We start from the raw sequence: 26,100 nt of genomic DNA on the forward strand, positions 1-26,100 counted from the left end.
CATATCAAATAATTTGTGAATATACTTTAAAATCACTCAAGGGAAGTATTAGGTTTAAAAGAGCAACTTATAAATCATTTAGTGATTTCATCTTTATCTTGACCAAGGGCCATTACCATGTGTTAAGATAACGAAGCAAATAAAAATAGAGTTCTCACAGGTCGTCTGTAAGTTCAACATATCCTTACTTAAAACCACAATGATATACTACTACACCTGAATTTAGAATGACTAAAATTTGTAAATAAAATTTTGACAATACCAAATGTTGGAAAGGATGCAGAGCAATGATAACTCACATATATATCACTGGTGGGAATGTAAATAATATAGCCACTTATGAAAACAGGCTGGCAGTTCCTTATAAAGTTAATCATGCATTACCATATGATCCAGCAATGCTACTCCTATGTATTTACCCAAGTGAAATAAAAATTCATGTTCACACAAAAACTAGTATGTGGGTTGTATTTGAGTTCTCCAGAGAAACAAAAGCAATAGAATGTGTGTATATGTACAAAGAGATTTATTATAAGTAATTGGCTCACAGTTGTAAAAGCAAGCAAGTCCAAAAATCAGTAGTGTGGGCTAGTGTGGATAGTGTGGTGGAGAACCAGGAGAGTTGATCAATGTTCAGATCTGAGTCCAAAGTCCATCTGATACTGAACCAGGAAGAGCGAATTTGCAGATGAAGTCCAAAGGCAGACTACCAGAGAATTCTTTCTTGAGGGTTAGGGGGTTGGGGTGGAGAGCTGTACAGCATTTTTGTTCTACTGAGGCCTTCAAGAGTTTGAAAAGAATAGGATGAGGACTACCTATATTATGGAGAGCTATCTGCTTTACTCAAAAGTCCACCTATTTTGGTGACAGTAAAGCATTAAAAATAAATAAACAAACACAACAAAAAAGTATATATATTTTTAAACAAGCACAACAAATAATCAAATATGAATTAGAACTGGGTATTCCAAATTGCATTCCACAGAACATCAATCCATAAAAGTCCAATAATTAAAGTTCCTGTGTTCAAGATAGTGTAGGAAATGTTGCATTCTAATCCTCCATGTACATCAGTGTACTGGAGACCAATAAATATTTACTTAATACAGAAAAAAAAAAAAGTCCACCTATTTTAATGTTAACCTCTTTAAAATCACCCTCATGGAAACACCCAGAATAACCTTTGACTGATAATCTGAGCACTTGGTGACCCAGCCAAGTTAATACCTAAAATTAATTACCATATGAGTATTTATAAAAACTTTATTCATACTCTCCAAAATTTAGAAACAATCTAAATATATTCCAACTGGTGAATAAAGTATGGTACGTCTATATAACAGAATGCCATTTACCAATATACATGCATTACTGATATACTCAACAACATAAATGAATCTCAAATGCATATGCTAAGTGAAAGAAGCCAAATCAAAAATCTATATACTATGTGATTAAATTTATAAAACATTCTGGAAAAGAGAAAACTAGAGGAACACAAAAGAATCTGAGAAAGAGTTAACTACAAATGAAACAGGCGAATTTGGGGAGGTAATAGAATGATTCTATAACTTGAATTATGGTGGTGCTTACACGGCTGTGTTTGTGAAAACTCAGAAATGTGCATTCACTAAAAAGGGTGAATTCTACTATATGTAAATTATACCTAAAATAAATGAAAAAAATTAATCTGCCACTTTATCCCTCATATGTAAGGAATTGTGTCATGTACATTCTAAAACCTACATCCAGAGCTACGGTAAATGGCAGCTATGGACAAATACTAAACATCAATGAATAGTTACCCATTCTTGTCTCTGCATCTCACCAAATGGCTTCGTCCCAACCATTCATGTGTGACTCCTCACTGGTTACATGAAGGGTCAGCAAACATCCCATAGCCTCTTCTCGGCTTACACAAAATCCTAGTCTATCACTTCTAATCAGCCTTCAATTAAGGAAATTTTAAAAACATACACCAAAGCAACCAAAGTGTCAAAAACTTCATTCACCATTCAAGGGGAAGATCACCACCAAAATGGCTACTCCTAGCTTCTGAAAATTAACCACAGCTGTTGATGAAAACTAGTGCAACTCCACAGGAAAACCACAAAACTGGCAACCTAAAAAGAGCAATATGTCTCCCTGAACAACTTTTAATCATGATCCCTGAAAAACTCAAGGCCAGAGCTAACATACCATCCACTCTCAGCTGAAACCTCATCGTGGTCTACATACACCACTCTGGCATCTTCCAGAGGCAGTGGCCACACTTGTCCCTAATAAACCAATAAACCACTAAGCAGTTCAATTTAGGGATAGAATCTAATAATCTAAAACTCAAAAATGCCAACGGAAAAGGAAAACTATATCCATACAAATAACTTAAAGTGATTATATATCAGCCAAGAAAAATGGAGTTGCCAACAATTAGGCTAAAGCCCAAAACAGTGTGGCTGGAAACTTGGATACAGCTGGTAGTATGAAATAAAGAAAGATGACAGTTCTCTTTGTCATCAGAGCCTTCTCTCCAGCTTCCTCACCAACATTTTTAAACTAAAGCTTGTCAAACCATCCTTAGCAAACCATCTCAAGAATTTCCTAAGACTAGGTGACTTATCCATATTGGAGTTTCATACCTTGTAGAGGCTCAATGACCCTCATCATGTGTGTCTCTTCTAATATTTCATTGGGATTTAACACGGATATTTCAAAAATATGTTTCCAATTGTTGATACAAGAATTACTTTTCCTAATAGTCACATCTAAATAGTGGCCTACTGAGTCTCACTTGAGCTGCTTCGGAAAATATCTTCATTTTAGTCACTATTCTCTTCACGTTTTCTCTGGCCTGGGCCTTTGTGCTGCCTAAGTAAAATAATCTAATAAATTAGGTATCATATAGTCATATAGTATTTATAGAAAACATATCACTGGTTTCAAATCAAGTATACTTCTTAGATCAGCATAAGTAAGATTCCAACCTTAACACAAACAGGCATTTTAATACTCTTTAATACACTTTCAAAAATAGTGTCTCAAAGAAACAAATTGTGTAAAATACCTTCTACTCAGTATGTTAATCAACTTTATTGAAGTATAATTTACATAAAACAAAATTCACCCACTTTAAAGGTACAATTCGATGTTTTAATAAATGTATAGTCATGTAATGGCCAACAAAATCAAGTATATATATAGTGAATGTTTTCTCCCAAGTGTGTGGCTTGAGTTTTCATTTTAACAGTGTCTTTTAAATAAGCAGTTTTATTTTATGGTTCTTGTATTTTGTGGACTCAAAAAAAAAATCTGTGTCTAACATTGGTTGCAAAGACTTTTTCCTATATTTTCTTCTAGAAGGTTTATATTTTTAATTCTTATATTCAGATATATGATTCAGTTTGAGTAAAAAAATATATATATGGTTGAGGGAAGTGTCATGCAAATACGTATCAAATTATTTTAGTACCATTTGTTATGTCAGGGCCCAGAGGAGACTGCCCCGAGATATATCCCACAATGGCGTATTGATTACTTTGAACTAAAATCACCTGAGCAGCAGCAAGAACCGGAAGAGCTCTCGGACTCTCCACTGTCCCTCTAAAAGCAGGAAATAAATCTCCATGATAGGTGCACTTTTCTCTCTCAGAGCTGAGAGACAACCTTACAAGAGTTATAAAATCCAGAGCTGAAAAAGTGTGTATAAACAAACCTTAGAATGCCTCTACCAACTTACTACATAAACATAAGCCTTGCTTAGATTCCTTTTCAGTGAGTACTTTCTTTGTCTCGTCAATCTCTCAAAAATTGTTTCTTTGTCTATTCTCCAATGCAGCAACCATCAGTTTGTTATTTTATAATTAGTCCAACAATAAGAACTAAAGGGTAAAGGGGGAAATTCTCCAACTCCCCAATGGTTAGATAGCAGATAGTTTCCATATTAAATTACTTTGGTGTTTTTGTTGAAAACCAATTGGTCGTATTTATATGGATCTACTTCTGGACTCTGTTTCATTTATCCACAGATTTGTCTTTACACCAACAACAGTTTTAATTACTACAATTTTATAGTAAGCTTCTAAATTAAGTATCGTAAGTTCTCTTTTATCTTCTTTTCCATATTGTTTTGGCTACTCAGATCATTTGCATGTCTATATGCATTTTAAACTCAGGTTGCTAGATTTTATATAAAAAATTAACCTGAAATTTTTATTGGGATTTCACTGAATGATAGATTTGAGAAAAAAAAAAATGACACTTTATAGTATCTTCTGATACACAGAGTATATATTATTTGGTATTCTTTAATTGGCCTCAGTAATATTTTGCAATTTTTGGTATACAAATATTGCACATATATTTATATTTTTTATTCCTAATTATTTAATGTTTTTATATTATTGTAAATGGTATTGTGTTAATTTCTATTTATAACTATTCACTGGTAATATAGAAATACAATTGATTTTTTTATATTGGCATTTTAACTTGTAATCTTTTGGGGCACATGTATTAGTTCTAGAAGCCTCTTTATAAATTCCATGTTTTCTCCATAGACAAATTGTCTCCAACTAAAGACAATTGTACTTCTTTCTTTCAAATCATAAGCCATTTATTTTCAGTAACAATGGGGAATCGAAATGATAAGAAAATATATGCTTGCCTTGTTCCTAACCTTAGAGGAAGGCATTCGGTCTTTCTATATCATATATAAAACTAGCTATAATTTTTCAGTAGATGATCTTTAACAAGTTAATGAAGGCTCTCTCTATTCTTACTTTGTTTAGAGTTCTTACTTTGGATAGGTGTTGAATTTTGCCAAATACTTCTTCAGCAGTTATTAAGATCATATTTTTTGCTTCATTAATATGGTTAATTATATCCATTGAGTCACCATGATAAGCCACAATTGCCTTCTTAGGATAAAACCCTCTTAGTCATGATGTATTATATTTTTTATATTTCATTGGATTTAATTTGCTAAAAATTTTTAATGGATTTTTACATTTATCTTCATAAAGCATACTAGTGTATCATTTTCTTCTTATATCTTTGATGGTGGATTTCAACACAATCATAGTGATAACTGCATTAAATGCAACTGGCCTAAATACTATTAAAGGTCAGAGATTATAAATAGCAGACTGAATAAAAAAGCGAAACCCAACTATATGCTGTCCACAAGAAACTCACTTTAAATATAAAGATATATATAATTTGAAATGAATAGAAAAATACATGCCATGCAAGAACTATATTTAGTATGTTAAACATATTGCTCCATTGCATTCTACCCTGTATAGTTTTTTTGAGACGTCCTTGTTATTTTTATCTTTGTACCTCTCTATATGTGTCTTTTTCTCTGTATACTTTTAAGTTTTTCTATTTATGACTAATTTTTATCAATTTGATTGTGATGTGGCTTGATGTAGTTTTCTTTGTTTCTTCTTGGGATTTATAAATCTTGAATCTGTAAGTTTATATTTTCCACCAGATTGAGAAATTTTAGGCCATTTCCTTAAGAGGTTCTTTGTGGTTCCTCTCCCTTCTCTCTTTCTGGTACTCCAACTACACATATGTGAGACTGTTTGGTATTGTCCATAGCTAACTGTAGCTTGGTATACAGCTACAGTTAGCTATGGACAATACCAAACAGTCTCTGGTCTTCATTTTGGGTCATTTTTATTGTTATATATTTCAAACTCACCAACTTTTATTTCCAAGTTCAGATAATAGAATTTATTTTGTAAAGAAATTACTGAATAGGAAAGTAATACAGAGAAAAGCATTTCTGTAAATGATTAACATATCCGTAATATACAGCATTTTTATGAAAGAGTGACTCAAGAAAGGGCAGGAGATCAATACAGAAATCAAAGTATAAAGAGAACAAAGGATATAGTGGAAATGACACAGGGAACTGGAAGAAAAGTGTAAAATAGATATTTCAAGGAGAAATTTATATAATTTCCTGGTATATAAACATACGAAGAAGAGGGAAAAATCAAGATAAAACTGTTTTAAGTCTTGGCAGCCAAGAAAATGATGGCATCACTTAGGAGAGACACTTAGGTGAGGAGAGCAATGAAATTGATGTTAGACTGATTATAAAAGACTATATAAGAGTAAGCACCTAGAAGTAAGTGGATATAAATAATTGAAGGTCAGGTGAAAACTCAACCCTCGAGATTTTTATATTTAGTCATAATTAGCACAGTTAAATCAAAACAAATAAACAAAAATCAATCCTCTATGCAAAAAAAAAAAAAAATAGTTACTAAGAAAAGTACAATAACCCAAGGGACTAGATCTTTATAAATAATCATAGGTAGAGAAGGTGAGCAAAAAGTATAAAATGCAACAGAAATAAATGAACAGTTCAAAAGATAAAAGAGAATACAGATTATCTTAAAGTTATAAAGGCTAGTGGAAGAGTGATTAAGGGATGGGACCTGGAGTTTCAACATTAAAAACTTCTGCAGAAATTTAAAGAAAAAATAAGAACTGAGAAAATGATAACTTCATGAAAATCAGGTTGGACAGAGTCAGATTAACAGCAGAAATGTTTAACTACCAAACAGAAAACATTCAGGCCTGTCGGAAATTTCCTCAAAGGTCTCTGAAGTGCTCTACCATTCTCTGACAAACAAGTGTGAAAGAATAACAATTTCTAACCAGATGCGGAGAGCTTCAAGTATGCAGACCTTTAAGAGGAGAATATCTAGATTAGGGAAAGGAGTTACTAGTAAAGTGCTGTAAACGATAATGCTTTAAATCAGAGTGCTTTAACATTCACATTTCGACAAAACATGTCTACCCTTATGACATCATCACTGAGTATAATAAACAAAACTTCTGACCCTAATCTTAGCTTGGGTTTCTGCAAAGTTTACAGACATAAAGTAAAGTTAAAATTAAAGCAGAACTACAGGTAGTCTCTAAATTTTAAGATCAAAATAATAGAGTATCGAAAAAGTAGACTTCACATTTGTCCTTTAACCATTTGTAAATGCATTTCGAATAAATCTAATTCTATAAATCTGTTTAGACTTCTCTATGGCCTATTAAATCAAGCACACTGAGTAACAGAAAGTAAAGTGAATTCTTTGGAAACTAGTATCCACAATTCCACACTTCATATCATTTTCTTCAACCATCTTCCCTTTACTGTTATGGGCAAACTCATACTCCAAGCATATCTAAATTTTAAGAATCTGAAAAATATTTCCCCAAATCATGTGTTCAGAAATTTGGAGAACATTCCTTTTAAAACCTATACACAATTGTTCAGTTAATGAGTATCCTGATTTTTTATTTAAAGGCACATATTTTTAGTGATAAATTATTAATGGATGTCACAAACTTTCAAAATTATAGAACTGTTTTCATCACTGGAATCTGTTGTGTGTTTACATAGCAATAATGACAAAACTCAATCACACTTTATAATCTTGCATTAAATTGATTACAGTTAAACAAAAGTCGGACAGCCTTAATGTGGCCAACCCAAAGAAACAGAAAACCATTTTTAGTTCCTACTTCCTGGTTTCTTGTACTGGCTATTCCTGTAAACACCACCATACTTCATAATATATGGTTCCTAACAGCAACAAAAAAAAACCATTTAGTAGCAAAACGGCTACTATATCAGAACTAGTTTGGTCTGAAAGCTACAGAAAACAAAATTGTAGTGAGCTAAACAAATAAAGGTTTATTTTTGTCACATAGCAAGAAACAGACAAAAGCGGTCACTTGATTCAGCTGTTCTACAATGTACCTGAGGGCTTTTTCCATCCGCCTGCCATGTTTTTTTTTATATTTATGTTTCGTCATTTCTTATTCACAGAATAGCTGAAGTAGCTATAAGCATGTCTTCACACCTGCCTTACAAGCAGAAAGAACAGGGAAAGGACAACACCAGTAACGTACCATTTTTTTTTCCCCCAAGGGAAAAAAAAAATCTAATAATCACCTCTTAAGATTTCACGTCACTGGCTAGAACTAGGTCATATGGCCACCTCAAGCTGCAAAGGAGGTTAAGAATTGCTACCAGATTAGCCAATACACAAAGTCTGCAATAGAATCTTCTTAAAAACCCATCAAAAATATATCAGCAACCTAGAAAGAAAATTTAATAAAAGGCATTCAAGAATTTAATGAATAACTATTCGAAGACATAAATGAAGGCTTAAATACACAGAGAGATAAGCTCAGGTATGGAAAGAATCAATACTGTAAAGGTAGCAACCATCCCTTAATTAACCTATGAAACAATGGAATTCCAAATTTTTGTAGAAATTCAAAGTTTTTCATGAGTTTTACTGGCTTTAGTTGTATTTTGTTACCTCTGGAGATGGATCAAGGAGAAAAGAATAGAAAAAAAGTATCTTTACCTGTATTTATAATATTTTATTTCTTTAAAAAGACAACTAATTTGAACATGTAGCAGAAGTGAGAAATAAATGTGCATTGTATTAAGCTATGCAATTTAGAAGTTCTTTGCTAACTGAGCACAACTTATTTATCTAATATATAGACATAAATAATATGGGTAAGTAAATTATGAATTAAAATGTAAAAGAAAGCATAGCCCAAACTTTTATATGAAACAAATATGACTCCATCTATAAAATGGAAAACAAAGTAATCAGCACATTGCACATTAAACCTTATCCAAATACTACCATTTTATCAGTTACTCACATCTTTATTAAAATTAATTTCTTGCTATGCAGTGATTAATCCTGATAAGCTACAGATTAGTAGAAAAAGGCAACATGCTATCACCACATGAGATTAGATTGCATTCATGACTAATAAGCCAAGGATCTAAGATCTGAAGGGAAGAAAGATAGCCATAGAGAGCAGAGCTCAATGTGGCATAGCAGAGTTCAAAGTTCACCTTCCCTCGGGATGGGTTGAGGAACAGCAACAGCTGTCAGCAACAGCATGTGCACTGATTCTGAGAAACTGAATACTAGCTATTCCATCACTATTTTACCACTCCAAAAGAACTTAAAGTAACCATCTCTTATTCTTATTTGTTGCCAAAAAAAAAGTAATAATCAGATGTTTTGGTTCTTGCATTAAACAGCATCAGCAAGACCACGACCTCATGTAGAGAAGAAATCAGAGTCAGTACCCAGGGGTCCTTGATAACATCTCTGCCTCTGGCTTTCCAGAAAAGCCTATTTATCCTCAGTCCACACACTGACTCAGAATCTTAAATGGGTGATTTTCATATGAATTTAGTCTAAGGGAAAAAAAATCCATATTCTCACATTATCTTCGGAATGTTCTTTAAGCTTTGGGAGATGTAGTCGACTAGGAAAGCTGGAAAGAGAAATCAAGTGGATATGAAAAAGGCCTATGAAATTACGTAAGTAATGCAAAATTAAAGACTGGTATAGAATCAGATCCCAATCAGATCATCTGTTAGGACCCAGAGAAACAAGCGCAAGGAGGAAAGTTCCAGCTGTGGACGAGCCTTGGCAAGGGAGCAAAGGAATGCATGAGACAGTCTGTGTGACCGCACTGTTTGCCAAACCTGATAATATGTTTGACCTCAGTAGTAATTGAATCAATAAACCTGTAAGCAATAATTATATTCCATTCTTCCTCATTTGATACAATGATGAAAAAAGAAATATATACACTGTGGGTGAGGGTACAGAGGATGGGCACTCTCTCATAGGGTGAGAGCATTCATTGGAGTCAGTCACTCTGGGAGTCAATTTCATGTTATAGATCAAACTTTTCAAATGCTTAAACATTTCCACCTAGAAATTCTATTTATATTAGTTTATCTTAAGAAAATAATAAAGCATAGATTCATTGCAGGATAATCTATAATAGGGAAAAATCTGTGTATAGCCTAAACAAGCCAATAAAATGGCATATTAATTAAATCATGAAACATACGTACAGTGCAACTCTTAAAACCACTAAAGATATATACTAGAAGGCTACTGAAGAATAAAGTCTATGATATTTTATTAAGTAAAAAGACAGGTTATAAAATAGTACAAGTAGTATGATGTCAATTTTGTTAAACATACATACATACATATGTACATACATACATACATACATACATACATTCATACCCAAACATGCAAACACACACTCATAAAGAGTGAATAATATACACTTTTGCAAAAGTCACCTACCTCTGCATCACAGGCATCTCTGCAGTTTTATTTGGGCTTTCCTTTAAAGCGGGGCATACCAAGGTTCCCAAGAAACATGCTAAAAAAGCTCTATGTTGCTGCTTCTTGTTTTGCTGAGTAAAGTACTCCAAGTGAGGGGGAGAGTCACAATGCTTAGGGCAATAGAGGGACATCCCATGGGGGAAGTTGGGGGTGTAGCTTGTGGAAAAATAAAGAGGGATAGGACAGATAGCAAGAGAAACATGGGAGAGAAAAGAAAGATGATTAGAGTATTTTAAGAAATATTGCATTGTGGTATGCGACTGAACTGCTCTTCTGTCGTCTCCTGAGAATTTTAGTACATGCTACAACACTTGACAATACTTTTAGAGTTGGCTTTGTGGCAGGACTTGAGAAAAATGTTGCTTATTGGATTTGTTGATTTGTTTTGATGGAAGTTTTTGGCAATGCAACAAAATGCTGAGCATGGCCTCTGGGGGAATATTGTTATTTCATATCGGAGAAGACCAGGCCAGGCCTACATGGCAAGGCAAAGCTCTGGGCACCAATTCAAAGAAAAAAATGAACAGATGTGATATAAATACTGCTAAGCACAATACTCATCTTACTATCCAAGCCAATGTGGAGCAGGCAGTGAGAGCTCACACAAAAGGTGACAGAGAGCAGAAACTCAAACAGAACGACAGTTGGCATTAGTGATGGCAAATAACAGATGTCAAGAACTAAGTCACTGGGAGACTCAGGTTCAGGGTAAGAAATTCAACTCATTTCGACATAAAGTAAGAACTTTCACACTACAGAGTTACAGTGCTAACAAATCAGGAACCCATCCCTTGGAGGGTATACAATATACAACAGGAAGCATATATTTTAGGATGGAATTTTTAAAAGAAAACCAAATCATTCTGACACCTGGGTGCCAAAATCAGAGGACAATACTTATTCAAACCTTAGCCACTGAGTTATCTTTATAGCTCTTATTGAGCTTCTCTGACATATACAAGGATTGTACCTAGAATGTAAATTAGTGCTAAGTGCAAAACTGAAAAGGACTAGAATAGTAACAGATAAAGAAAATATAATTTTTGGAAACCAGGCAAACTATTACACTTCTCATGAATTTATAAAATCATGAATTTATAAAACCAAAATACTTTGCTCGATGGTCAAATTCCATTTCAAAAATATACAAATTGCCTGGAGTGCTCCTGAGATTTAATGCATTTACATCCACAAAAGTGACAAGACTTTGCTTTGTGCCCTGCCCCCAGCAATACAGACATCTGACATATAGGACTTGGGGAGGTATACTGAGCCTCATATAAGACTCCAGATATGGTCATAAACATCACCAGAACTTTCCTACAAAAAAAAATTTTTTTAAACCCAGAAAAAACAAAGATTGTTTTAACTATCGGCAGGGATAAGCAGAGCTCCTCACCAATAATCTTACTCCTGTTTTTATCTAAAAAGTACACCAAGGAAAACGTGAATTCAAAATATGACTTCCAGTTTGAGCCCTGATTTCTTTGGAAACCTAAAACAGAGAAAACATATCTAAACCTACCATAATAAACCTTTTCAATTTTATGCCATCCAGCCTACACACTACAAGAATGAAGAAGCTCATAGGTCTTACATTTTTCCATATTTCCTATATTCTGCAGTGGGACATTACCTCTATCAGATGCACTACCTGTGAGTGTAAACTGTGTAAGATTAAGAGTTAGACCCTCTGAATTCAGATAGATTTTAACCTGATAATGAAAATTGACAGTGACAAAGAGGCATGAAAAAGAAACCAAGATCCCAATGAGGACTCCAGAATAACGCTTAAGAAAGTGACCAACACCAGCGCAGGCCCAAAGGTCACCACATTGCTGTGCAGGCACATGCACGCTGCAGCTCACTCAGTGCAGCCATACGCAGTCTCCATCCCAGCCCATGAGAGGAGGAACCAGGTCTGACACATCACCATGAACCCGATCTGACACCTGGTGAGTGTGCTCGATAAATCTGTCCTGAGGAAATGAATTAAAGCAAAAATGAACAGGTCAGAATCTGAGCAGAAATGAATTAAAATGTGAATAGGAGGAATCTGAATAGCAAACGTAAACTACAACTCAAAAGACAGTCATTCAGACACCAAAATAACAGGAAAGCATATCCCTCTGCCCAGAAGCCCCAGCAGCACACACTCTGAGTACTGCAGTCCTGGTTCAGATTCCAGAAGAACGGCACCACTTACGTGGCCTGAGCTGGACACTGGTGGGTGAATGGGTGAAATCAGAATGGGCCTAAGAGAACAACGGCAGTAGCTACCACGTAGTCAATGCTTGCCACATGCCAGGTATACTGTGCTAACCACTTTTCAGGCTTGACTCATTGACTCTTCACATACTGTGAGGTGTATTATTCTCTTTTTATAAATGAGGAAACTGAGACCCACACAGTTGACGCTACTTATCTAATATCATATAGCTAATAAAATATAATGAAACTAGAATTTAAACAAGGTCTGCCTAATCATAAAGACTTCTTTCTATCACAATGCCGTCTAGAATGATAGAGTAGCTGCTAGTTTCCAAAGGTTCCAAGAGACTAATTACATTCAGTCCCTTCAAGGTGATCCCAACCCTCAAAACCAATGTATTATAGCAGGGTCATGATCGCCACCCTGGAACAGAATCCCCTGTGACACCTCCAGACTTTACATCACACGTTTCACACATGTGAGACAATTTTTATTGATGTCTTCTGTAATCTAGAGAGAAACGAAATAAAAGAAAAAAAGGTGGGGGGGTGGGGAGTAGCTGGAGGAGGAAATTAAGAAAAATAACAAGAGGGTAAGGGTCCAAAGGGAAAGGGAGAACCAGAGGCTGAGACAGACACCAGATTATTATTTGAAAGCTGTTACTCTGCTAAATGAAACCTGGGACTCTAGGGTCTTTGAAAAGTAAGTGTGAAGAAATGAGAGACTTTTTGCCAATAGACCCAGTAAAAATAAGCAGCTACAACAGTGTAGCCCATTGTTTTGAACCTTCTTTAGCCTACTTACTAAATTTAAACACAACAGCCAGTTTCATAAATTCTTTCCACTGCTTTTTTCTTTTTCTTTTTTTTTAATTCAGGTTGAAATTGGAACTCTGTCTGTTCCTTTTCTCCATCCTTCAAATAAGTCCTAATGACATTTTCTCAGACCCCTGCATCACCAAGACTCACAATGTTTACACATGTCCAGCTATGTTTCTAAAGGTGTTTGGGCTACTTTTTTTTTTTTTCTGGTGATCTCTTTATGACTTTACTTTGTCCTGTCATTGCTACTGTTATCTAAATAAAGTTATAGTTAAGTAGTTCATTTAGAGGTACTTACATTTTCTCCAGTAAAATTAGACAAAAAAAATTGTCTAATTTTACAAGCACACTCACCAGGTGTAAGTACCTCCAAAACTAAACCTTCAGCATCACAGTAGTTTGAAGTAGTTTTGCTTTTGACTTTTAAGTCACTTTAATCAACTCTTTCCCTATGCAGCTTGGACCAAGTGGTTAGTCATGTCAACACTATCCTGGCTGGTGCACTAGATTTCCTCATCACCCACCATCTGCCATAACCACTATGTCACATTGTACGGCATTAAAGTCGTATTTGCCATTCACAAAGCGCCAGGCACTGGGCAAGGTGCCATTCCACAGTCATGGAAAAACTCCACAATCCCTTTCTCTCATATAACCAGGAGTTAAAATGATGCGTCAACATTTTCCACCATACATTCATACTGACTAACTTTAGCTGGGTTCTTAAGTTTGTTCAGAAATTCATTCCTTCATTCATATGTATGAATATCTGTTCAACCCCTACTATGTGCCAAGCCTAATCCTAGGCACTGAAAGTACAATGAATAAATGAATCAGATAAAATCTCTGCCACTATGAAGCTTATAATTTATGAAAAAAAAAATATGTAACAATGTTAAGTAACAACAAGTGTTATAAAGAATCAGGGATGTGTCTAAATTTGATTTCTTAACACATTTCCTTGAATGGCTGTTTCAATTCCTTTTCACTTTCTTCGTATCTGCAATTCCATATCCAGTTCCCTAAACCTCTATAGGTTACTTTTCCTTCAATTTTACAGATAAGATAGAACATAGTCATCATTTACACTCTTGGCTCCTCTCAAAATATTTTGGTTACAGCTCAAAATATGTCTGTACCTTCACCCATTGTATCAGGGAGAACGTTGTTGGTTGCAAATGAAAGTAAACTCAACCCAAGATGGCTTATACAATGAAGAAAATTTGTAGGTTTATATAACTAAAAATTCTAGATATAATCAGGCTTTGGGCGAATGGCAGAAACTCCAGTTCTTTTGATTTTTCTCTAACTGCTTTTTTCCATGTTTAAGCTTCAACCTCAAGTGGCTTACCTCCATAAAACAGCTGCCAGCAATGTGCTTCCTCTTTCATGTCACTGGAGTAAAAGTGAGTCACTTTTACAATTTTATAAAAAAAAAAAAAAATCCTAAAAATCCTAAACTGGCTAAAGTACCACTGACACAATTACTAGGAAATGCCTTGGGATGACTGGATCGAGTCTGAACCTATGAGTGGAGCAAAGGCGGTGAGATCACAATGACTAGCTTAGGCCAGTTGGAACAAACCCAGGGGTCGATTCCACTAACCTGCAATGGCTAGGCATGGCATGAGACTGCTACCATGTTCCTTGATTTATTCTTTCCTCCACAGTATGTTTCTGAAAAAGCAGTATCCTCCTTCCTTGCTAAGACAATTTAAGTTTTAGAATGACCACTGTTCAGAAAGAACATACAAAATAAATTTGAAATTGATATAACACAGAAGAGCGATTCAAATAAATATTTAAATTGCTGCTACATTGCATTGTGCTACATAATTAGGTAGTCAAATTACTTTTCTACTGCCTACTTTAATTGACAACTACGAAACAGTTTTTCCAGATGTATTTATTTTGTATATGCTGCATCTTTTAATATATCTGTATCCTGTTTCAATAACTATAACTCAAAAAAGGCAAAGTAACTAAGGAGGAATATCTAGGTCACCCACCCTACCAGGAAGACAACCCAAACTAGTTAAAGTTTTGTGCAAAGGTAAGGGAAATCTAAACTAAATAATGGAGTAAAGAAATGATGAATATCAATTATGTCCTTGAGACCAGCTTGAGTACTAAGGAGTATAGCTTATTTCATTAATCACCTCAACGTCAGATTTTTAGATGATGGTAACTGGCCATTGCCTTGAAGAAGACACTATATTGATTGGAATTGTATCTCTCCTTATAAAGATAAATCAAAGCATTTTGTTGTCTCTAAAATGGAGATACTTTATTATAATGTGAGAGATAAATATCATGGGAGAGTACATGTAGATCTATATCAGATACAATTTATGTAGAATCTCAGATAAATCCAGCTCCCAGGACTTGAGCTGCTTGCTCAGAGTTGTATGTCCTATACTTCCAGTAAGCTCTGTTACCGAATAGACAAAGAACATGGCATTTGGAATTAGCTTTTCTGTTTAACAGATATTTACCATCTGTTTTTCATATGATATAATAAAGAAATTAGAACTTAATAACTAGTCGATTAGACTTAACTCTGATACTATGATGCATACAATTCAATCATTCTTCATGATTATGAAGACATTTGGGAATATTATACTGCCTCTGATCATCACTATGCACATCATCTATCAAGGTCTTAGTAAAGCATAGGAGTGACGATAGTGACTTATAGTGAATAAACACTGGATGTCAGAAATTTTCATAATGAAGCTTTTCCTTTTTTATTTCAAGAGAACACAGTGAGAGACTGTATGCATATATTCCCACAAAGTGAAGCTGATTCTTTCTCCAGGAACAAAGAATATTCAGGCAAAATGGCTCACTGGGGTCTAATGCAGTAGGAGAAATGCACTAATAAACACAGAACATAACAAGTTTGTTCCCATGCCAGTTATTTGCTACTAGGCAACTACGAACTCAGTGCACTTTTCCAGTTTGCTACCACTAATAAAAGGACATTTATCTTTTGTGCTTTTACCAGGTCTAGATATAAGCTTCCTGTGTGGCTACTCTATAGTTCCTTAAACTTACATAGTAGAACTTCAATGTTCTGTTGTAAAATTACATCCTGGATTCAGAAAGTAAATGATTATTTTCTATAATTCGTTCATTGCCATTTATTTCATTATTTTACTTAACCTAATTTTTAAAAACTAGTTGCTAAATTACTTTTTTACCTTCCATCTACTTAAAACACTGCTTCTTTATCTTCTATCCATAGCTTTTCTACCTGTCTTGAAGACAGTAGCCCTTTTCAAACTAGAATAAAGTCAAATCTTTCTGCTTGCCTGCTTCTGTACACCATAATCATTAATATCTGATAATTACTGTAATCATGAATCATTGGAAATATTCTCTCAGCCCATCTTTATAATTTATATAGTTTCTATGATCTACTTCCTATGGCTATTCCCCAGAAAGAAGTCCAAGGCCCATCATTTGGCCCGTAATCTTCTTTCTGTTCCAAATCAACCACAGTTCTCACTGCAAAGTAAGCCCAGGCTCCTAGCCAGACAGATTGGCAGGCAGGAGGAAAATCTAGAACTGCAATCAAGACAGTGACACTAATCAGTTCCTCAGAGGTAGCTTTAAATGTCCAACTTTTAAATTAATTCAAATATCATCGTAAAGAATTGCATTGGAAGGGGCCGGCTGAGGCAAAATTTTAGAGCCAATGTACCGTTTTTTGTTTTTTGTTTTTTTCTGGAGTACCCAAACCTCCTCTGTGGAGCCCTTCTAGAAAGGCCACAGCATCCTGTGTAAAGCAATCAATGCATTTGTTTCTCCTTCCATCTTAAGAATAAAATTCATGGGAGAGCATCCCTTAACTCTTATGTAAAACTTAGACTAAACATGTCATTATTACCTTTCTCATGTAAATTTTCTTCTCAAATATAATACAGATGTATAAAATTAAAAGATTAAAAGTGTTGTTTCTATTGAAGATACTGGGAGTATCCAGAAGTAAGTTAGGGGAGTATAGCGGTCACCTGTTGTTTTCTCTGTACAATACCCATATTTTACCACGGAATGCCACCCTTACCCTTTGAATGAAGGAAGATATGGTGGAACTAACACAATCGCTTGTTTCTCCTAGATTAGAAGTCTTCAACAGAGTGTCTCAAAGGCTGTTTCTGGTGAGAGAAAAACCCTGAAATGGATGTGCTTTCCTTCCTGCCCTAGATCTCCAAGGCTTCTTTGGTTCCTGTGCTTTAGTGTCCTTCAGTTCTGAATCTACAGTTGTCCAAAAATTTCATTTTTTACTGTTTGCCAGAGATTCCTTCTATTGCAAGTAAAGAAGTTCAACTTTTAAAAGGGGGAAAATTGAGCGTGGAATAGCCCTTAACAGTTACCTAAAATTCTTCTACGTGGGCACCTGCCTGTGCATCTCTGCAGTAGGCTAGGCTGCCTCTACTTCAAATTTTGGGGAAACAACAAGCATGGATCTTGTCTCCCATTTCCACTTAAAATTCTCCCTGGTGAATCAGGTTCAAAGAACCTGAATTCTCCTTGGTGTTAATCTATTTTCGGCCTCTAACTTTAGCAAAGTAAAAACTGAACTACATGAAATTAATTAGAATTTTCTTCTTCATTTTAATTGGAATGAGAATTAGGAAAATTACTGAATCTTTGCGGGAATATCCCAAATGTCAAACAGCAATAGTAATAAAACACTTTAAAAGAAACTGTGACCAGAGAGGCGAAACAGAAATCAAAACTGTCATAAGAAAAAAGCTAATGAAAATGTATGTTTGTTTTAAGCAAAAGAAAATTTAAGAATGCATAATGGTTATGTTTAAATGTGTAAAGAACTATCAAGTAGAAAGGACAAAACTTAGAGTAAACGGTAAATGCTATAGGATGCCATATTTAGTTCAATTTGAGAAGTCTTTCAACTACTATTTCCCAAAAAAGGAACTAGCCACACAGACAGAAAGTTTTCCACTTCTGGGAATGTTAAAGGAGAGGCATAAATGACATCTGTCTGGAAAGCTAGAGAATTCAGCTCTCAGCTTCTATATTTCTATGTACCCAAAACTAAAATTTCAGTCACTCTGCTTCATATTCACAGAACAGTGCTATGTAATATCTATTACAACTAAAATATATTTAATGCAGAGGGTAACCATGTAGAAAAAGAAACAAAGGAACTTCTGAAAGTTATCCCAAATGCTATACAGTTTGCCTTTCAATTTCCTTTCTAGAACTGTGCTCCTTGGATCCAAGTCTTATATGTTAACTATAATTAATTTTTCATGTATAATTTACAAAATAAGTAACCATTTCAAAATAGAAAAAAGCCATCTACAACAAACCAGTAGCAGTTGTACTTATACTTAGGGTTGGCAAATCCAAAATGGCCTCTTCTCAGAGAAAAAGAAACAGTTGACTGACTAAAGTTTTCATATTAATCTGAACCAAATTTTTCTACCATAATTTCCATTATGGAAGATTTTAGTTCTGTATTTATAGTATTTACGAAAGGTGGGTAGACACATAATTTATGCAGGTTTTCTAAGAAGCGGCTTCCAGATCAGTGGTTGATGAAGTAATAAACGTATGTCTCTGCATTCTATGGGCAGTACAGGCAGTGTGAAAAATTATTTTACAGCAGTTTAACTTGTAACAGTGTCTCAATATGTTTCTGTCCATACTGCAAAAGGCCCTGGTGATGTGATCTATGTATAGAATCAAAGCTACAGAGCAGATTACTGTAGCAAAGAGACATGGATTGGCAACTGCAAGCAGCTACTCTTAACAGTAGGTCAGTCCTAAACTAACCATTCTGTTTCCTTGCCTCTCCCTACATTTGCATAACTAAAAATATCCCTCAAAGTCCACTAACCATTAAGAAACTTTGTTTCCTGTGTTCACTAAAAATATACTAAAAAAGAGAAAAAAAGAAACTTTAAGCATGACACCCATACATATATCAAATATATCTCTTATCACACACATAGTCAAATTTTACAAGGAAGTAAACTGAAATAAACTCATTACAAAAATGCAAGAAACATTTGCCTCCATGTTGTCTCCACAAAGGGTCCTACCAACAACTGACTTAGAGAATTTAACTCATTAACTTAAACAATTATACATTAATTGATCTGGGGAGTTAAAGGCAGCCCGAATGCATGAATAGTTTACATCCTGTCTTACATCAAGAAAATCAAGATTCAATATTCAATATTCCAGCATGAGACCAACCAGTCGTTTAACAATTATTTACATAATTAAACATAGAAACCAACATACAGGTATCACTCCTTTCCTTTGTCTTTAAGCAGTATTTTTATTTGTTACCTAGTCAATTCTGAAAATATATAAAGTGCATGTTTACTAAGAAATCATTCACTAACTTATCTTTAAGTTTTTTTTAATATGTCTGTTGTTATACTGTTTGTATGCCTTAAAACAATTATTTTCAAAGAACTTGACAAAGAAAAGAATGACAAAGTTAGAAAGCCACTTAGCCTACTGAACACTTCAATACCTTTCCAGATTGATAAATTCTGGGTAGACTACAAGAAAAAAGAATTTGGTATCTATAACATTTGGAATAAATGACAACTCAGGCACAGTCTTGAAGACGACTAAAAATGAGGACCAGACTAAGCATACATCTTGCTAAAGCTATTAGAAATCCAAGCAGGTTCCTCACAACCTGTGCTAAATTGAAAATCAATAGCAAGAACATAATGGAAGGGTTCCCTGACAGACCCCTTCTGGGATGCATGTTCAGTTCTTAAATATTATTTCGAATTTAACAATAGTGTGATAAGTTTCTTACATATTAACTAATATTTAAGAACTTCGACAAACCAGAATATATTCAGAGGTAAGTGGTATGTGGAAAGTCATTTGAAATTATGCCAAGACGAGTAGTTGAAAAAAATAAGACTGTTTAGTTTGGGGTAAAAAAAATTGGCAGAGCAAGAAAAAGCCATGAGAAATATTCTCAATTCTGAATAATAGGGTTTAGAATTTTGGGTATGTTAAGAAGTTACAGGGATACAAATTTAGCTCAATTAGAAGAAAAGATTTTAAAATGTGGAAATGTTTGAAGATGAAACTGGCTAGCACATGAGACTAGTAAATCTTCTACGGATGGAGTTACTCTGGTGTAGACTAGATAATTGCATAGCAGAAATGTTAAAGAAATTGGTTAATGAATACCTGAACTATGTGAGTTTTAAAGTACTTTTTCAATATTAAGATTCTGAATTCTAAAATAGAAATGCTATACTCTCAGAGCTTTCACCACATTCCCTAAAAAGGGATTCCTGCTATTCCTCTGGCGTACCTGTTATAAGCCTGGTAGAAAAGGGGAATTACTTAAAGATAGTGAAAGGTCATGAAAAATTGAAAATGAAAGAGTGAAAGTATGCCATAAAGATGAATGTCTGTCTGTTTGTCTGTCTGTCTGTCTCTCTCTTTCTCTCTCTCTCACACACACACAACTTATTTCCAAGCCTAAAATGAAATAAACAAAAGCTTTAAATGGAAGCACAAAGAATTAACACACTAAATCTAAAATATAAATATTTTGTTTACGAAATACAAATGTGTGGTTAGCTAAGTCAAGGTTTCATTAAGGTAGACATGACTAGACAAATGACTAGACACAGGACAATGTTACTAAAGCAGACCTAGAGTTTTCCAAAATTTAATATCAAATGAGCCTGAATTTTTTTTTTGTATTATTCGACTTTTTTTACAATGAAAGTATCAGAATAAAAACAATAAGACTATTTTCAATAAATAAACATGACAGTTTTAAGACATTCCTTCAAATTACTTGATAGTCTCCCACCCAGAGGTGAGGTCAATGTCTCCCCTGCTCAAATCTGACTGATGGACCGAGGGAATGCATCAGAAGTAATGCAGTGCCAGTTTCCAGTTTTCACACTAGGGCTTTAAAAAAAATTGGCAGCTTCCACTTCCTGACTCTTGGGATACTCTCTCTTGGAACTCAGCCACCATTCTGTAAGGAAGTTCAAGTACCCGACAGAGAGGCCCACATGGAAAGGAACCAAGGTGCCTGGCCTTCAGCCCCAGCTGAGCTCCTGCCAACTTGAGTCAAAGCCATGTGAGTGAGTCATCTTGGAAATGATCCTCCAGCTCCCTATCAAGTCACCCCAGCTGACACTTTGAGGAGCAAGCACATGAGCCTTCTCCCAGGGACCCCTGCAAACTTGAAGGATAAAGAATAGTTATTCTTTTCTAAGTACCTAAGTTTGAGGTGGGTTGTTATGCAACAATAGAGAACCAGAATCAAACCAAAACTGGCACTGGCCACATGTATCTTGCTTTGCTTTCCAATACCTAGAATGCTAATTTTCCAGCTCTTCTTATAACTGTCTATTTGATCATTTTTTTTTCCTGGATTTTACACACACACACAGGGTATCATGGGGAAATTTTTTTCAAAAGATCTAAATGAATTATAATTTTTATTTGAGAATTTTATAGCATTCTTTGAGATTACAGGTATTGGAAAATCTATCGCAAAAGTGAATGTGGGAATCATCACCCCTGGGAGGTATGGGAGTTACGGGGCAGAGAATACAAATATATATCTTTATAAAAATCTTCCACAGTTCTCCTTCCCCTATTTCAGGAGAATGTTTTGAACAGAAGAGATTCTGTACATCACTTAGCCTAGTCCATTCCATGACATTTAATTGTTTATATCATACAATAAATGAGCAGCAGAGACAGGTCTCAAACATAGGCATCGTGACTCTTGCCTACATGTGTATTTGCAAAACACGAATGCCCTTGAAAATCAAACTCGATAAAAATTAATATAGAGTTTAAATCTATAAAAATTTATTTAGTGCTACAATAGCAGTTCTCAAGAATTTACACATTTCCTATGGTTAATGGCTCTTTGCTGAGCACTATAAATGATAGGAATACGAGGTACATAGTCTCTGCTCCATAGAAGTTCATACTGTAAAGTGCACATATCTTAAACAATTAGAAAACTATGATGGGGCAGAGTTAAAAATAAGGGAAGAGTCAGAATAGGGTTAGCTTTGTCAAGAAAGTCTTCAAGCACATGCAGAATACTTTAAGAAGACCGTGTCATTAAAGCTAAGGGACAAGAGGAAGCAGACAGAATCCATATCACGCATACATTTGCTGAGGATATTAAGTAGAATATTCTTAAATGCCTTGTTGAAGTACTTAGATTTGCTCCAACAAACAAGGAGTCACTGTAGCAATTAAAATTTTTCAGCCTCTTCACAGCAATCCATTTCATAAAAATGTCACCCTTGATAAATCCAAGTTATGAAATAATCTTCTTTCCCACCCTGACAAACTCCAATTCCTTTAAGATCCAGCTCAAAGACACTTTTCTATAAAGGCTTCTTAACCTAAGGTTCTATTCACCTCCCTGGAAGCTCTTTTTTAAAATAATTTTATAGCATTTACCACTCTATGCTATAATTTATTTGCCTAATGCTCTCCTTACTCTCTGGTGTATGAATTCTTTAAAGTCATATACTCTTCCTCACTTCTACCATAATGCCTGGCAGAAGTTAGACACATAGTATAATTTATAGTTAATACATGTCAAATTAAAAATCAAGTTTGACTTATTTTCTTCTACACTCAGAGCCAATAGCCAAATTTCATGCAACATGTAAGAGAAAATTAACGCAATAAAACTACTCTCAAAACACTCTGGATGCTAAATAATTATCTCCCTTCTCAAGAAAGCTTTATTACCCATTATGAGCCTGGGATATGCCAAAAATTCCATAAAACAAGCAATAAAATTATCATATCAATATTTCTCCATACATATGAAATGCACTGAACTCGAATACTAGGGAAAAAAATTTAAAAACTACAGTTAATTAAAGTACGGAAATTAGCATCTTAGGATAAAATTTAGGTACATTTAGTATACATTCAATTATTTTCTGCCATGTTTTGCCATGAGAGCTAAGTTAGTTATTATTGTCAGTACTATGCCCCATCTTCACAGTCTACTTCCATTTCAATGACAAATGTGAGCAAGAGGATTCAAGATGTCCATGGACCCACAATCCTCACTCAGTTTCAGACACATAAGACCATAGGGGACTCATTCAGAAATTAAGGTCAGTGCTAAATCAAGAAACAAAAGTAAAGAACCACTTTGTGGGACACTTAAACAGCACAAAGGGAAAAGTTGTGAAACTACTCATATATAATGTCTGAGGTAGAATTTCAGCCAATGTTGGGCTTCTGAAAACTTGAGTAAATTTTTAAATAGATTTAAAAGAGTTTTCTTTGGTTAGTTTGTGTCTTATTTTAAACTCTGCAGATTTCATCTCATTGAAACAAAAGGAAAAGTCAAAACTCCACATTAAGGGAAAGAAAATTCCACTAGAGCATCATTTCTTTGGGTAAAAGTCTGATGTTAAATTATTATTCCCTTGAATTTGTATTTTCAGTAAGTTTCTATAAAATGTGTCAGATAAAAGAAATAGTTATTTCATAAACTAAATTGTAGGAAAATCTGACATAGGATTCAGTATTCATTCAATAACTGAATTATTGTTCATATACTTTAAGCAATAGATATTGATTCAAAACTGATATATGGGTAACTCCTAAATCATTAGTAAGTACTCAGAGAAAATGCACAAAAATAGAGAGTGATTAACTGTTTAGAAAGCTGGTGAAAGCATTAGCAAAACTGGTACTTCATCTTTTAAGATTCAAAACAATTTAGATGGCAGGAGTGGTATGTGCAAAAAATGGAGGCACAAAAGAGAAGACTCTATTCAGCAAACAGTAATAGCTTATTATGGCCAGAGGCAATGGGATAGGGAGAGAAGTGGCAGGAAAGGACTGGAAAAAGTAAGACGAGGCCTGCGTAGGGCTTTGTACAATTTGCAAAAAAGTTCTGAAGTTTACCTTCTGCGCAATAAGAAGCTATGAAAATTTAGAGTGTTTGTAGGAAAAGATAACATCATAAGATTTATGTTAAGAAAAATAACTCTGGACCTATCATGAAGAAAAGGTTGAAAAACGTAAACTAGGAGCAGGAACGTCAGGTAGGCCAATGCAAGATGAAAAGGAAAATAATCACGATATAACAAAGGCAGAAGACAGACTGTAGGCAACAGACATTAGAGTCCCAATGCAGAGTCAACAGAACTTGGTGACCAGGGGGTGACACAGAGAAGCGACTACAATTACTCCAGTATTTCAAGCTCCTTCCTCACACCATACACAAAAATTAACTCAAAATGTATCACAGACCTAAATATAAGAACTAAATTCTTAAGCTCTTAGAAGAAAATATAGAAATCTCTGTGACCTTGGGGTAGGTAAAGCCTTCTTGGATAGAACACTAAAAGCACAAACAACAAAAATATATATATATAAGTTGAACTTCATAAAAAATTTTAAACTTTTGTGCTTCAAAAGATACCATCAAAAAAGTAAAAAGGCAACCCACAAGGGAAAATATTTGCAAACCATATGTCTGATAAGAGACTTGTATTTAGAATATACAAAGAATATACAACTCAATAATTAAAAGATAAATAACCCAACTAAGAAATGAGCAAAGGTTCTGAATAGATATTTCTCAAATATATATATGTATACATATATATACATAAATGAGCAACAAATACATGAAAAGATGCTCATCATCATTAGCCAGAAATGAAATGCAAATCAAAACCACAATAAGATACCACTTCATATGCACTCAGATGGCTATAAAAAAAAGACAAGTGTTAACAAGGATGTGGAGAAAGTGAAACCTTCATGCATTCCTAGTGGGAATGTTAAGTCATGCAGCCACTTTGTAAAACCATCAGGCAGTTCTTCCAAATGTTAAACACAGAGCTACCATTATGACATAGCAATTCCATTTCTAGCTATACTATTAAGGGGATTTAAAACATATGTCCACAGAAAAACATGTACAAATGTCTATAACAACATGATTCATAATAACCAAAAAGTGAAAACAAGCAAAGTGTTCATGAGCTTATGTACTGGATGAATGAAACATGGAATGGCCACACGATGGAATGTTATTCAGCTACGAAAAGGAATGAAGTACTCGTGCACGTTACAACACAGATGAACATTGAAAACATTATCCTAAATGAAAAAAGCCAGGCACAACGGAACATATATTGTATAATTCCATTTAAATGAAATGTCCAAAACAGGCAAATCGATAGAGATAAAAAGTAAATTTGTGGTTGCCTACAGCTGTGAGTTGAGGAAAAATAGGAAGTGATGGTTAACAGGTACAGGGTTTCATTCTAGGATGCTGAAATCATCTAAAACTGATTTGGGTGATGGTTGTACAAACTCTGTGAATATACTAAAAACCACCAAATGGTACATTCTGAATAGATGAAATGTGTGATATGTAAATTATACCTCAAATCTGTTATATTTAATAGATAGTGATTCAGGATTGTTCTCAGATTCAGTCCCTAAAGATTCATGCCCGGTTTCATGATAATTTTCACAAATATTTGAAAGTGTAAATAACACATAAGTCAGCAACTTACACAGGGGCAAAAACCACAATACTGTTTTGGCAACAGTTGCCAGCATCAAGTTACCACAAGGCCAATCACATTGGACACTGAGAAACATTAGCAGGCTGAGGTAGTGGCCTCTTCTGGCAGGCAGCAAGGGTGGGTATGTCCTCCTCCAGCATCTGCGCCATAACTCCCTGTTTCTGAGGTGTAGCAGAAAAGGAGGAAAATGGCAGCTACCCCAAGCGGTCCAGAATTGTCCAACAGAGTACACAGGAAGCACTGCTCCCAGGATGATCTTTAGGAATTTC

This window comes from Pteropus medius, unplaced genomic scaffold (genome assembly GCF_902729225.1).
Source record: "Pteropus medius unplaced genomic scaffold, Ma_sr-lr_union100, whole genome shotgun sequence".
NCBI lineage: Eukaryota > Metazoa > Chordata > Mammalia > Chiroptera > Pteropodidae > Pteropus > Pteropus medius.